This window comes from the organism of the source record quoted next, unplaced genomic scaffold (assembly GCF_019419815.1).
Source record: "Pyrus x bretschneideri cultivar Hongxiangsu unplaced genomic scaffold, Pyrus_bretschneideri_v1 Contig42, whole genome shotgun sequence".
Classification (NCBI taxonomy): Eukaryota; Viridiplantae; Streptophyta; class Magnoliopsida; order Rosales; family Rosaceae; genus Pyrus; species Pyrus x bretschneideri.
Window position 1 is genome coordinate 1083647 of NW_025999746.1, and position 14279 is coordinate 1097925.

Sequence of the window (14279 nt, forward strand, 5' to 3'; positions counted from 1 at the left end):
TGCATTCTACAACATTGAATTCAATACTTATTCTGAAGGATGTCCTAATCTCTTATGCCATACTGATGTCTTCACTTTCTTCCCTATAAATGCAGCACACTTCCCCAACCTTGCGGCAAATGAATTAGAGAACACACTAACTGGTATTTTGAACAGCTCACCATCATCACTCTCCCTGGTACAAGATCATTCTTGTTGCCTTGTCCTATATAAACAAGACCAAATCATCACGCACAAACCAACAACCATTATCCCTACATAACTTTTTAACTAACAACAAATTCATGGTAATTTTGGGAACATGTAAAACATTATGCAGAATAAGATCATTAAATGATGTTTTTATAGATGAGGATCCAATGTGTTGAACTTGCAAACCTTCACCATTTCCAACAGTGATCTTAGTATCATCATTGCAAGGAATAACCTGATTGATGATATCTAAATTAGTTGTCATGTGGTGAATGGCACCTGTGTCTACTACCCATGTAACAGCTACAGAGAACTCATGAACATTAGGATTGGAACCAATACCATTTGATCATTGAGTAGTCATACCAGCAAGTGAGGTGGTGGAGGGTTGCCTTGATATAAGTAGTTGTTCCTGTTATAGCAGTCCAGTGCTATATGATCTTTTTTTTCCAAATTTGACACACATTATTATTCCCAAAAGATTGATCTGGTGCTAAGATTGATTCTCGTGACACTGATGATCTGTAGTTTTTATTACCTTACCAACCACTTCCTTGTCTTGGACCATTTCCAGAGAAGAACCCATTTGAACCATTCCCACCAAAACTATTTTGATTGCCTTTAGTATATGAAACTGTTGTTAGGATGTCCAGAGTATCTTCTATTATTATAATTGTTGTAAGTATTCCTCTGCTGTGTCTGAAATGACTTTCCCCCATTTCCAGCATAGCCAGATCCTCCATCAAAATTTACTTCTCCCTAAGACCTGTTAGCATTAGAACTCTCCCCTTGCTCATATCCTTGGTAACTTCCTTGATATTTCTGTGAATTGCTAGGCTCACCTTGAATACACATAGTTGACATTGTGGTTGACAGACTTGTAACCTTAGAATCAATATAAGTTTCAGCACCAAGAAGTTGTGCTAAAAAATCTTTGAGTGAAATTGATGTATCTCTAGCAAGCAACACTCTTTTAATAACCTTAAACTCTGGTGGCAAACCAGGCATCATAGCAATTTTAAAATCATTTTCTGTGATCTTTTCTCCAGTTGACACCAATTGATTTCTAATTCCTTTCAATTAGAGTAAGAACTTATCCACAGATTTAGTCTCTTTCTGTGCATTATGAAATTCTATCTTCAATTGGTTCTCGAACTAGAAGCAAATCGGTCTTGAAGACATTCCCAATCTTCTTGTGACGTTTGACAACCAAGTACATGATCCATGGCTTCATCAGAAAGTCTTGCAATCAGCTTAGCAAAGCTAAATCCTTCTCAACCCATTCTTTATAGGCTGTAGTAATTTCTTTGGTGACACCACATTCAGGAGTAATGCAGAACTTTGGTGGACACTGAGATTCCCCATTAAAGAACTTAAACAGATCATAACCTTTGAGAACCGATTGGAATTGATAACTCCATTTGATAAAATTATCATCTTGGAGCTTGACAGTTATCATTCCTAGCAAACTTTTGATCTTGACATTATTAGACGCCATATCAACTCAAAAAACTTCAGAGACAATTCTCAACACAAACTGCAACACGATCTTTACAGTAACAATCTTTGCACCAAGCACTCTTCAATTCACAATTTTTAATTCACAAACTGCAATGCACAACCTTCAATTCTCAATCTTGAATTAACAATCTTATAACTCACAATCTTGATTTCATACTTTTCAATTCACTATCTTCAATCTTTAAGAAACTCTCACTTATGCTTATATTTGCCTCTAATCGACATGCTTGTAACAATTCTTTCTTCATCAAAATGCTTATTTTTCTTAGCACTAACCTCAATCAATCATAAATTTCACCAAACATTCTTGAATTTCAATACAATTTCAAAGAAAACTTAACAAACTTCTCACTATGACAATTTATCAAACAGTAACTGTGCATAAAGTTTCAAGAGTATAACCTAAGAAACCAATCATCCGAGACCTTGAACCGAACAAATTGAAAGACCCAGATGAAGAAACTCAAATCGACGCTCCCCAACAAGATCACCAGTTTGTAACCTTCAGTGGAAGACGATAGCACCAAGGATCGTCCAGGCGAATGATACCATGATAACCAAACTAGAAAACTGAAAAGAAATGTTAAGACTACAAAAATGTAAGAGAGAAGAGAGATGAACACTTTTAGAAAGAGAAATCAGAATCTGATCTTTATATTCGACTTAGTACAAATGAATTACAATTTGTCCTTTTATATCTCAAGTTAGTCGGCTATAGTGCTAACTAACTCTCAACAGATTCTAACAACTCTAGCAGACTCTGCTGATATGGCTTTGCTGATGTGGCTGCTGACATGTCATTCTAACAATGATAACATCTTTATAATTATAAAATTGGTTTGATCCTGATATTATAGCTATATAGAAGTTTTACGGTAGCTTGATGATGACGTTGGGTGGAACAACGAATGGAAAGGGATCCTCTCTGGATCCCTTTTTCCTAATCCACCAAGTCCGAAGATCCAGGCTATTGAAATTTGATTCAACGACAATAAACAATGGCCCACTTTAAAAGTTCAACAGGAGCCCGTTTTAAAAGTTATAATAACTTTAATCGTTGAATCAAATTTCAATGATTCGGATCTCCGAACTTGGTGGATTAGGAGAAAATGATTCGGAGAGAATTCCTTTCCATAATGAACAACCAACGCGGGAAATTTACTGACGTGCCAAGACCTCATGGGCCATCAAGTACCCAATAATTTATCACCTCAATCACACAACACAATTATCACAAACTCCCAAGTCCTAAGAATTTGACTGCATTTAGATGAAAACCAGACTAGCAACTGTGTCTTGATGATGAAAACTACTTACATGTAATGGATAAATAATAGTAACAATTGAGAATAATAATACTTACATATATTATTAGCGTTTCATTTCAATAATACGTATTCACATATAGTTTTTCTTCACTTGGAATAACTTTATTACACGGGCAAATACGGAACCAAAAGTTCCAAGATTCCACACCTGAAATTTGAAGCTACAAATGGCGTACATGTCAATTTGAGCGCTCCAATCCAAACAAGACCTCTTTTTCCTTTTCATTTTCTTAAACTTTTCTCTCCTCTCCACCCTTTCTCTCTTTCCCTCTCTCTCTTTCTCGCTCTCGCTCTCGCCAATTTGAGAACTGGAAGCTTCTCTCTGCTCGATCATCCGGCTCCTGAATCGCTTCCGACTTTCAGTTTCAGGTGATCCTTAACTCTCTTTTCATCTCTAAACTGAAGAAGTCTTTTTTTTTTCTTTTTTTTTAGTATAACTTTCATCACTGATTTTCTTGAAGTTCTTGATCGGATCAAACTTCTTCTCCACCATAGCTGATTTATGCATGCTTGATTTCGCTTTCTCTTCAACCTGTAAATACATCTGTTGCTCGATTTTTCACTTTGGATTAAGTTTGTTAACGATATTTTGAAATCGGATCAACCGAGTTTTTGAATTGAATTTTATTCAAAAATTGAGCAAAAATTTGTGTGTGGTTAAAATTTTCACTCGCTTTGTTCATTTACTGAGGTAATATTTGATTATTTCTTACAGGCTGGTGGTTGCTAAGATGTTGAGGTCAACAATTCTTGACTAAACTACTTGAAGACGACTTGGAGAGGAAGTAAAAGAGCATATTAAGGTAAATATATATTTTTTCCTATATTTGGAGAAATTTTTTATTGTGATGATACACAACGTGTTTTTATACAAGTAGTGAAAAATTGTAGTTTTTAAGGCCCCGTTTGACAGCTCGGATTGTACTGACTATTTCTGTCGGATAGGATAAATAGTCACCGGATAGTACTGACTAAATTAGTCGGGCGTTTGGTGCTGTATCGGATTAATGACCGTATTATTTATACTGTGTTTGGTACTGAACCGGATAGGACAAAAGAAAAAAAAATTTAACAAATCTTTCTTTGTTTGTTGAACTTTTCTCATATTTATACCTATTGAAAACCAAATAAATTTTCAAATAACAAAGAAAAATAGTAAATTTCATACATCAAATTCAAAATATTTTCTAATAACATAAAAAAAAGGTTCACAAAAAACAACTACAATCGTTACGATATATAATCCAACCACATATCCAAGTTCATAAAATATACAAATGCAAGGTGGTTTCAGTAAGAAACAGTTTGTCCAGATAGCCAAAATATATGCATGCTACTTTTAACAAAATATATGCATGCTACAACTTTTAACAAAATATATTGTTGTTGGTTTGAAATGTCAATTGGGGTTACTTTGTCCAAGTAACATGAGTACAAAGGCTTTTTTCATTGCACCATCCAAAGACGAGAATGTCCTCTCATTCTGTGGCTTTTCGAAAGGGATATTTAGTACCTTGATTTGATCCTCAATAGACAAATCCATCTTTGACAATTCTGAAACAATCTCAGGTTTTGGATCCACTCCTTTCCCAAAAGCAACTTGTAAAACTTCACCCAACTTATCAACTGATTCAGAAATCTTCACACACACATAACTTGTAAAACACGCACGCGCACACACACACACACATAATCTGCACACACACATACACACACACACACACGCGCGCGCGCGCACACACACACACACACACACAATCTGCACACACACACACGCTGCACACACACGCACACACACAATCTGCGCACATTGCAAGCACACACACACACACACTGCCCTTGGTTTTCTCTTGCATTGCAAGCACACACATGCTGCGCGCGCACACACACACAATCTGCGCACATTGCAAGCACAGACACACACACACACACACACACACACACACACACACACACACACAGAGCCTTTGGTTTTCTCTTGCATTGCAAGCGAGCACACACACACAATCTGCGCACATTGCAAGCACAGACACACACACACACACGCTGCCCTTGGTTTTCTCTTGCATTGCAAGCACGCGCGCGCACACACGAGTGCACACACACACACACACACACACACACACACACACACACACACCCTGCACACACACACACACACACACACACGCTGCATAAACACACACACACACACACACACATACACCCTGCACACACACACGCTGCACAAACACACACACACACACACACACACACGCTGCGCGCACACACACACACACACACACAGAATTAAAATTGTAAGTTCAACACCAACAACAAACCCTAAATTCGACCCCAATAGAAAACCCTAAAATTCAAAAATTTTAATTAAAACACAAAATTACATAATCAATTGCATAATTAGAGAGAAAATGATAACTAGATTCAATCAATTGAAAGAAAATTGCAAGAAAAATAGGAGGAGGGGGAAGAATAGAGGGAGGGGCGGAATCCTAGAAGAAGAAATCTGAAAAGTACTGTGATTCAAACGAAGAAGAAGAAGTTGAGAAGACGAACCTGGGATGAGAGGAAAAGAGAGTGCCTGGAGAGGAAGAAAAAGCACCTGGAGAGCACTGGAGAGCGCCTGTAGAGGAAGAGATGGTAAGGAAGACTGCTCTTTCCAACCGAAGCCCGACTAATTTGTACCGTGCATTTGCACGGTATTACTAAGCAGGTAAACATTGGGTAAAAAATGTGGGCCCAGATTATTTAATCCGGTGCTTATTTAATCCAAACGGTCACCAAACACGTTACACCGTATTATTAGTCCTATCCGGTGCCTTATACGATGTACCAAACAGGGCCTAAGTTATTAACTTTTTAACACATATATCCCACCATTTGTATAATGACACATGGTGTACTACTTCGTGTCCGATCACATTGAAAAATCTGTCCTATATTTGACTCTCAGCTGGAATTACAGGATAAAAGCTGCAATTACGTAATTCTATTAGTATTTTGAGGGTACATTTTGGAAAAAGAAAGTATTAATCTGGTTTTTTTCTACTTTTATATATTATAGCATTTGTTGACTTTCTTTTTCAAAAGAAAAATTTACTAATACTTTTTTTTAACCAACCATATTAGCTAGATTAAGATAAGGGATATGCTTAGCATCACAATGGGCTAGCAATAATTTGGTTCAAATTTGTTTTGGTGTGAATCGAAGGAAATAAACAAAAAGAAACAGCTCATTTTTTACAATTTTATTTTGGATATATATATATAGAGAGAACAACTCATTTTTTTAGGTATTACATGTTAACTATCTTTTTTGGGTTCCAAATCGACTTTATAGGGGATTTACCTTTTTAAAATAGATGATGTGACATCAGATTTTGGACTTTTACTAAATTTTTTTTTTTTTTTGGCAAATTTTACTAATTTTGATTCAATAAAACATTTTTAAAAGTAGCCTTATTTATTAATTTTGTTTTTTGTGTTTCTAATTCTTTAGAGATTAGTGTGCTCATCATCTTCACTCAAGTTTATTCCTCCACCGTCCTTAGTATAAATATATTATTGTAGAAGAAAAATTGATGCCATGCAGGATTGAAAATCAGTCTAAAGCCAATTCAGATTTGGTTGGTTGATTGGAAATTCCTGGTAGGTAAAGCTGTTGGTTTGGCTTTGTACATGCCACCTAAAGTAGCTATGGCAAAGGACCATGCTAGTTTCCATTTCCATGTATAGATTCATTGATCGGGTTGTCGTGAATCTTGTTTCATAGAACGGGTTGTTGTGAATCCTATTTCACCTAAGTCTTTCTCCTGTGAATTAAATCAAACAAGAATATATAATCTATTGCTTTTCTTGTGATAATTTTACAGTGAGAGTGAAGCGAGGATAAAAAATGAGTAAGAAGTCCGTACCTGGATAAACATACGCACAAACCTCATTAAGTTGACGTTTTAGAATAAACAAAGTTCTTGATCGGTTTAAACTTCTTCTCCGCCATAGTTGATTTATGCATGCTTGATTTCACTTTCTCTTCAACCTATAAATACATATGTTGCTCAACTTTTCGCTTTGGACTAAGTTTGTTAACAATATTCAGAAATCGGATCAACCGAGTTTTCGAATTGAATTTTATATACAAATTGAGCAAAAAATTTGTGTGAATGGTCAAAATTTTCACTCGCTTTGTTCATTTACTGAGGTAATATTTGATTATTTCTTGCAGGCTGGTGGTTGCTAAGATTTTGAGGTCATCAATTCTTGACTAAACTTCCTGAAGACGACTTGGAGAGGAAGTAAATGAGCGTATTAAGGTAAATATATTTTTCTTTATTGTAAATTTATGAGAATGAATGCCATAGCAATATATTTGTTAGTTTTCAAAATTCCACGGTAGTTTGTTATTATGTGCAGTTTTCCAAAAGGCTACAGTAGTATGATTGTTATTATGTGAAGTTTTCAACATTTCACTTTTTGGTTTGTTATGGATGTGACTCTATATAAAGAGCACTCCGTGTGTGATTACAATACGCATCAAAGAAAAGAAGTAAAGCAATAATATCAATATCTCTTTATTCCTCTTTTTCCTGCAATCTTTTGTGTTATAGTTACGAAACTAAACAGTGTGATATCTAGCACCCGATTCTCTTCTGTCCATAGTAAAGGTTATTTCTCTAACTTTTTCCTATTTATAATACGTTATCAGCACGACTTTCTAACCTTAACCAGATCTCATCTCCCTTCGCCGAAAAATGCTTCCTCCAAGGATTTTACTGTTCTTCTTCCTCCTTTGCCCAACCTGCTTGATGTACCCTCGCCAAGATCTGCTAGCACCGTGCTTGCTCTTAGTTCTCAATATAACAATTACTTGTATTTTTTATTCTCGTTTGGTGTAGCTCCTAACTACTAACCTAGTGTTTATTTATGTGAATTTTACTGCGACGTACAAAATTGCATGAACTATAGGGGTATTAAGTTAATGAGTCATATAATGAAGCTTTGGGAGAGAGAGTAATTAAGCATAAACTAAGGCAAGAGACATAGGTTTCAGATAACCAATTCGGGTTTATGTCAAGACACTCAACCATGGAGGCAATCTATCTCTTACGAAGATCGATGGAAAGATATAGAGATATGAAAAAGGATTTGCACATGGTCTTTATAGATTTGGAAAAGGCATATGATAGGTATGATCAAGTAAGGACTGCCGTAAGAACTCATGAAGGACAAACCGAAAGATAAAACCCAGGAAGGAGTATGCTTTTTGCAGACGATATAGTGTTGATAGATGAAACTCACGAAGGAGTAAATGCGAAGCTTAACCTTTGGAGAGAAGTGTTGGAATCTAAAGGTCTTTGCCTAAGTTGGTCAAAGACAAAGTATATGGAGTGCAAGTTTAGTGCAAATGGAGGCTCAAATAAGTTAAGGGTGAGGATTGGAGATCATGAAGTGCCAAAGAGCGATCGCTTTTGCTACCTAGGATTTATCTTGCAAAAGAATAAAGAGTTGGATAAAGACCTCAACCATAGAATACAAGCTGGATGGATGAAGTGGAAGAGTGCATCCGGCGTGTTATGTGACCGTTGTATGCCGCGGAAGCTCAAGGAAAAATTTTATAGGACGACCATAAGATTGGCAATGCTTTATGGCACGAAATGTTAGGTAGTAAAGCATCAACACATACATAAAATGGGTGTAGCGGAGATGAGAATGCTTCGTTGGATTTGTGGGCACACAAGAAAGGATAAGATTAGGAATGAGGATATCCAAAGTAAAGTAGGAGTAGCCAAAATTGAAGGAAAGATGAGAAAAAATCGATTACGGTGGTTTGGACATATGAAACGAAGGCCTACTGGCGCTCCGGTTAGAAGATGCGATTGTGGGACAGAGGTTCAGGGTCGAAGGGGTAGAAGAAGACCTTGGAAGAATTTGGAAGGGACTCTAAGAAAAGACTTAGAGTACTAGGATCTAATGGAAGAAGTGACACAACCTAGCGCAATGACGTTCTAGGATTCATATAACTGACCCCATGTAGTGGGAAAAGGTTTTGTTGTTGTTGTTACTACGATCAAAGATGGTGTTGTGCAATTGCCCATCTTGAACTACAAATTTAATTTTATTGCAATTCTAGGTGGTGCGGTATAATCGCCCACCCTGCTCTGCATATTTAAATTTTCCTACCGCTTGAGTAGTGTCGTATAATCGTCCATCCTATGCTATATTGTTTCAATGAGAGTGGTGCGGTACATCGCCTTCCTCATTAATCATGTAAATCTCGAGCCTGAAGTTTCAAGTGCTTATCATTTTGGCCTGAAGATCAAAATGAAAAATATATAAAAACCAGAAGTTCTAACACTACATTTATCCAAAAGACATATTATTGCAAATTCTTACACATCTCATTTTTCTTTCAGAAAAGAAAATGGTGAACTTGGCAAAACTTGATTTTGTTGCCTTAGATATTACTGGAAAAAACTACCTTACTTGGGTAGTGTACATCAAGATCCATCTAGGGGTAGAGAATCTTAGAGAAACCATCAAGGAGGAAATTCTCTCAAGATCGGGCAAAGGTCATGATCTTTATCTGTTGTCACCTTGATGAAGGATTGAAGAGCGAGTACCTAACGGTTGAAAATCCATTAGCCCTCTGGAAGGCATTAAGAAATAGATACAATCACCAGAAAATGGTGATTCTTCCAATGGCTCGTTGTGAGTGGACACATCTAATGATCCAAGATTTTAAGACGGTTGCTGAGTATAACTCTACAATGTTAAGAATTAGCTTCCAAATGAAGCTTTGTGGGGAGACCATCACTGAAGAAGATATGCTAGAAAAGACTTTCAACACCTTTTATGCTTGCAACATGCTCATGCAGAAACAGTATAGAAAATGATGCTTTACTGAGTACAACCAGCTAATATCGGTGCTTTTTGTGGCTAAACAAAACAATGAGCTCCTAATGAAAAATTATCAGTCTCGACCTACTGGATCGACATTATTCCCAGAAGTGAATGTTGCTTCCTTTGAAGTGAATACCACATCCCCTTGTGGCAATAATTACAAATGAGGACGTGGCCACAGACGAGGCCGATGGAATGGGAAATGCAAAAATCATGGTGTCCAGTTTCACAACCAGGGTCCAAGGCATAATTCAGGCCTGAGCTTCAAAAATTTAAATCGCCACAAAGGTAAAACTCATATGAATAACACTCCTAGAAATCAGGGAGGAGCCTGCCATAGGTGTGGTCGCAATGGGCAATGGGCGCATACCTGTCGTACCCTAAAACATCTAATGGACCTGTATCAAGCCTCCCTCAAGGAGAAGGATGTTGAAACCAATTTTCTCGACCAGGCTAAACCAATGGATATTCCTGATCCCGTGTTCGATTTATCAAGGAAATTGAACACAACCCACTTAGATGTCTCACATTTCATTGTGGAAAAGGGGAATGAAGTGTATCGGTCCAATTGAATCATTTCTATTTGATATACTCTTATTATCTGAATTTGTAGTTTAAAGATCGCATTTTAATTCAATCGCATTTCATTATGAATAAATTGTTTTTAACTATGATTCCCTTACTTAGAGAGCATGGATAAAAATTGTGGTTATTCTCAAAACAAGAGTAATGACGGAGATATTTGTCTTGCAAACAACGCAACCATGCATACAATACTTCGAGATCGAAAATATTTGGGCATTAGTCCAACATTTCACATTTCACATTTACGAGTTTTTGGTTATGCTACAGGTACATCAATTTTTGCAGGCGCATTTGCCACTGATAGATGTGATTTTGTCACTTTCGTAGCATCAGTAAATGCATCTGGCATTTGATTAGTAATACTTTGAAGATAAATGATCCTTTTCACTTCATTTTCACATTGAGTGCTTCGTGGGTCAAAATAAGATAAGGTAACAACCCATGTCAGCTCTTCCGTTCTTCTAGAACGATCTTTTCTCCCCCTAAAGACGGAAAGACCGTTTCATCAAAGTGACAATCCGTAAAATGAGCTGCAAACATATTACCTATCAAGGGTTTCAAATATCTAATGATAGATGGTGAATCAAAACTGACATAAATTCCCAGTTTGCGCTGAGGTTCCATTTTAAGGCGTTGTGGCAGTACAATAGGCACATAAATAGCATAACCAAAAACTTGTAATGTGAAATGTTTGTGTGATGCCCAAACATGAGTTATACTGAGGAGTATTGGTGGTTGGCTAGCACAACCAAAAACTCATTAATGTGAAATGGCTGATACCCAAATATTTTCGATCTCGAAGTATTGTATGTGTGGTTACACTGTTTGCAAGACAAATATCTTCGTCATTTCTCTTGTTTTGAGAATAACCATAATTTTTATCCATGCTTTCTGAGTAAGGGAATCATAGTTAAAAACAATTTATTCATAATGAAATGGCACTTTTATTGAATTAAAATGTGAGCTTAAACTACAAATTCAAATAATAACAGTACGTCAAACATAAATGATTCAATTAGACCAATACACTTCATTTCCTCTTTCCACAATGAAATATGAGACATCCAGATGGGTTATGTTCAATTGTCCTGATAAATCGAACACTGGATCAGGTATATCTATTGGTTTAGCCTGGTCCAGAAAATTGGTTTCGACACCCTTCTCTTTGAGGGAGGCTTGATACAGGTCCACCAAATGTTTTGGGGGTGACATGTACGCTCCCAGTGCCTATTGCCACCACACCTATGGCAGGCTCCTTCAGGATTTCTAGGAGTGTTATTCATATGAGCTTTGCCTTTGTGGCAATTTACATTTTTGAAGCTCGGGCCTGAATTATACCTTAGACCCTGGTTATGAAACTGGGCACCATGATTCTTGCTTTTCCCATTCCACCAGCCTCGCTTATGGCCACATCCTCGTTTGTAATTATTGTCATGAGATGATGTGGTATTCACTTCATGGGAAGCAACATTCACTTTTGGGAACGGCGCTGATCCAATATTGTTTTGTTTAGCCACAAGGAGCACCGATATCAGTTGATTGTACTTAATAAAGCCTCACTCTCTATATTGTTGCTGCAAGAACACGTTGGAGGCATGAAAGGTGCTGAAAGTCTTTTCCAATATATCTTCCTCAGTGATGGCCTCCCTACAAACTTCACCTGGGAGCTAATTCTGAACATTGCAGAGTTATACTCAGCAACCGTCTTGAAATCCTGGATCCTTAGGTGCGTCCACTCATAACAAACCTTTGGAAGAATCATTGTTTTCTAGTGATTGTATCTATTTCTCAATGCCTTTCAAATGGCTAATGGATCTTCAACCATTAAGTACTCGCTATTCAGTCCTTTATCAAGGTGGCGATGGATAAAGATCATGGCATGTGCCAGAACTTGAAAGGATGCAATGTTTTCCTCCTTGATGGTTCCTCCAAGTTCCCTGCCTGTAGATGGATCTTTGTATCCACTGCCTAGGTAAGGTAATTCTTCCCAATAATATCCAGGGCAACAAAATCAAGCTTTCTCAAGTTCACCATTTTCTTTTCTAAAAGAAAAATGAGATGTGTAAGAACTTGCAATAATATATACTCTAGAGGAATGTAGTGTTAGAACTTTTGGTTTTTACAAATTTTTCATTTTGATATTTAGGCCAAAATGATAAACACTCGAAACTTCAGGCTCGAGATTTACATGATTAATGAGGAGGGCGATTGTACCACACCACTCACATTGAAACAATATAGCATGGGGTGGGCGATTATATCGCACCACTCAAGCAGCAGGAAAATTTAAATATGCAAAGCAAGGTGAGCGATTATGCCTCACCACCTAAAATTGCTGTAAAATTAAATCTACAATTCAAGATGGCGATTGTACCGTACCATCTTTGGTCGCAGAAAAATTAACATAAATAAACATTGCGTTAGTAGTCAGGAGCTACACCAAATAAGAAATAAAAAATATAAGGAATTGTTATATTGAGAATTAAGAACAGGCATGGTGCTAGCAGATCTTGGTGAGGGTACATCAAGCAGAGGAGGAAGAAGAACAGTAAAATCCTTGGAGAAAGCATGTTTTGGTGAAGGGAGATGAACACTAGTTAAGGTTAAAGAGTCGTGCTGATAACGTGTTATAAATAGGAAAAAGTTAGAGAGATAACCTTTACTAGGGACAGGAGATAAACGGTGCTAGTTATCACACCGTTTAGTTTCATAACTATAACAAAAGATTCCAAAAAGAGGAAGGAGAGATACTGATATTATTGCTTGACTTCTTTTCTTTGCTGTGTATTTGTAATCACACATGAAGTGCTCTTTATATAGAGCTACATCTGTGACAAACCAAAAAGTGAAATGTTGAAAACTTCACATAATAACAAATACACTACTATGGGCATTCATTCTCATAATTTTACAGCACTCCTCATTGGATGCCTACATATCAACTTCAGTTGCCTCATTAAAACCTTGCTTGGAAAAACCTAGTAAAAAAAAAATCGTAGCAAAGGAAAAAGAGTACAACTTTGCTTGGATTGTTGATATAGTGTTAAGTATGCTTATGTTGCCTCGTTAAAACCTTAATAGGAAAAATCCAGATGGAAAATCCTAGTGGAAAGAAAAAGAGTACAACATGCATGTATCATGGATGCTCCCCCGATATGTATCTCCCCCTGATTCCGTATTCTTCAAGTTTAACTGATTGGTATATCAACGTAATCTGATACCATGCACTAGCTTCTAATGCTGGAGTTTAGAGTTTCTTTAGTCCCACATCGGGGAACTCAAGTTCCCTAGAGGCCCTTATATTAGGTTGGTTACCTTTATTAGTGATTAGGTATTGGACCATTTGGAATGAGAATTGAGGTTTGGGCCAATAATTGTGTGGATTAGGCTTGTGATAATTATACCATAATATTAATAGAATATTAATATTAATTAATCAAGACAAGGGCACTTGGGAACTAAGAAGTTAAAATTAATCAGAGTTCATTAATTTTAATTTCTAATTAAATTTTATTAAATTAATTAAAAACATTTTAATTAATAGACACAATTGTTTGGAAAGAGTTGTGTGGTTTCAAATATATCCAAAAGGTATTTGAAAATGTATGAAATAGCCTATATAACTAAAGACTCTCGGTTCCATCGTATATCATCTTTTCCCTTTCTATCTCTCCCATACAAAATTTTACAAAGAGTAAACACACAAAGTAATTCGTCAGAATTCTATAATCTAGTGTAGGTTGTAGATTAGAT

The 14279-nt window shown here is 36.7% G+C and overlaps 1 long non-coding RNA gene across 1 annotated transcript; it reads right to left on the bottom strand.

The window, feature by feature from the left end:
- Positions 1-4181: 4181 nt before the first annotated feature.
- On the bottom strand, positions 4182-5748 carry LOC125469419. The gene is made up of 2 exons (XR_007251723.1): positions 5598-5748; positions 4182-4680 (listed from the first exon to the last, which is right to left on the bottom strand). It is a non-coding gene; the product is annotated as an uncharacterized LOC125469419 (long non-coding RNA).
- Between the last annotated feature and the right edge of the window lie 8531 nt (positions 5749-14279).